Source organism: Penaeus japonicus, unplaced genomic scaffold (genome assembly GCF_977035675.1).
Source record: "Penaeus japonicus unplaced genomic scaffold, GWHDUDI00000001_assembly GWHDUDI00000010, whole genome shotgun sequence".
Classification (NCBI taxonomy): Eukaryota; Metazoa; Arthropoda; class Malacostraca; order Decapoda; family Penaeidae; genus Penaeus; species Penaeus japonicus.
Genome location: NW_028234412.1, coordinates 4,640,614 through 4,643,113, shown reverse-complemented (window position 1 = coordinate 4,643,113; position 2,500 = coordinate 4,640,614).

Here is a 2,500-nt window from a genome sequence, read left to right as displayed (position 1 = left end):
ACAACAACAACAACTAGCCAACAACAAAAGCAACAAAACAAATACAACAGCAACAACAACTACCCAACAACAAAGGGACGAAACAAATACAACAACAACAGCAAATAGCCAACAACAAAAGCAACGAAACAAATACAACAACAACAACTAGCCAACAACAAAAGCAACGAAACAAATACAACAACAACAACAAGCCAACAACAAAAGCAACGAAACAAATGCAACAACAACAGCAACGAAACAAATACAACAACAACAGCAACTAGCCAACAACAAAAGCAACGAAACAAATACAATAACAACAGCAACTACCCAACAACGAAAACAACGAAACAAATACAACAACAACAACTAGCCAACAACAAAAGCAACGAAAAAATGCAACAACAACAGCAAGAACAACTAGCCAACAACAAAAGCAACGAAACAAATACAACAACAACAGCAACTAGCCAACAACAAAAGCAACGAAACAAATACAACAACAACAGCAACTAGCCAACAACAAAAGCAACGAAACAAATACAACAACAACAGCAACTAGCCAACAACAAAAGCAACAAAACAAATACAACAACAACAGCAACTAGCCAACAACAAAAGCAACGAAACAAATACAACAACAACAACAACTACCCAACAACAAAAGCAACAAAACAAATACAACAACAACAGCAACAAGCCAACAATAAAAGCAACGAAACAAATACAACAGCAACTAGCCAACAACAAAAGCAACGAAACAAATACAACAACAACAGCAACTAGCCAACAACCAACAACCCTTTTGCACGTTCGCAAAAAATCTACACATTTTATTTATTTATTTATTTTTTTACATATTATAATGGAGTTACTTTTCCTTGAGGAGAGAGAGGAGAAAAAAATCGAGGAACAAGGGAAAAGTTTTCTCCTCCTCCTCCTCTTCCTCTTTCTCTTTTTTCTATTTTCTCCTCCTCCTCCTCCTCCTCCTTCTCTTTTTTTTCTATTTTCTCCTCCTCCTCCTCTTCCTCCTCCTCTTTTTTTTCTATTTTCTCCTCCTCCTCCTCTTCCTCCTTCTCTTTTTTTCTATTTTCTCCTCCTCCTCCTCTTCCTCCTTCTCTTTTTTTCTATTTTCTCCTCCTCCTCCTCTTCCTCCTTCTCTTTTTTTCTATTTTCTCCTCCTCCTCCTCTTCCTCCCTCTCTTTTTTTCTATTTTCTCCTCCTCCTCATCCGTCCTCTTGTCCTTCTTCTCATCCTCATCCTCCACCACTTCTTCCTCCTCCTCCTCTTTCTGATTTATCTCCTCCTTCTGCTCCTCCTCTTTGGCGTTTTCCTACTCCTCTTTATCCTCATATTTATGTTCCTTCTTGTTCTCTTTCTCCCCCTCTTCTTTCTTCCTTTTCCTCCTCTACTTCTTGGTCCTCTTCTTCTTTGCCTTGCTCCAGCTCCTCTTCTTATTTTTTGTCCTCCCCTTCATCCTCTGATTCGTTCTCTTCATTCTTCTTCTCCTCTAATTGTCACTCATTTCTATCCCTCCCTTAATTCTTCTCTCCCTTTATTCCTTCTCTTCCTCCCACCCAACCACATACCCTCCCTCACTACCTTCCTATCTCCCACCCTCACTTCCTCTCTACCTCCTTTCCTTCCTCTATCCCTTCCTCCTCCCTCCCTTTGTCCCTTCTCCCTCCCTCCCTCCCTCCCTTCCTCCCCTTTCCTTTCTCCCTCTCTCCATCCCTTCCCTTTCTCCCTCCCTCCGTCCCTCTCTCTCTCACCATCCCTTCTTCCCTTTCTCCTTCCCCCCGTCCCTCCTTCCTTTCCTCAAACCCACCCACCCACCCATCCACCCACCCATTCACCCACCCACCCACCCACCCACCAAGCCACCCACTCACCCAACCACCCACCCACCCACCAAGCCACCCACTCACCCACCCACCAAGCCACCTACCCACCAAGCCACCCACTCACCCACTCATCCACCCATCCACCCACCCACTCACCCACTCAGCCACCCACCCACCCACTCCCCCGTGTAATTATCACCAAAAGCCTCAGTTCTCTGTGTTACAAGTGTCTCCCAAGCTTAAAAATCTTATGACATACGTGTATTGCCGTTGTAAGTCGTGCTGTAGTTTGGCATGGCGTGTTTGCCGACTTTTATTAATGGCTGAGGGAAGGAGAGGAGAGTGGGGGGGGGGGGAGAATGGAGAGAGGATGAGTGAAAGAGAGATAGAGAGGGAGAGAGTTAGAGAGGGATGGGATGGGAGGGTAGGGAGGTGGGAAGGAGGGAGAGAAAGAAGTGAGAGAGAAAGAGAGAGAGAGAGAGAAAGAGAGAAAGAGAGAGAGAGAAAGAGAGAGAGAGAGAGACATACATGCAAACACACACACACACACACACACACACACACACACACACACACACACACATATACATATATATATATATATATATATATATATATATATATATATTTATATATATATATATATATATATATATATATATATATATATATAT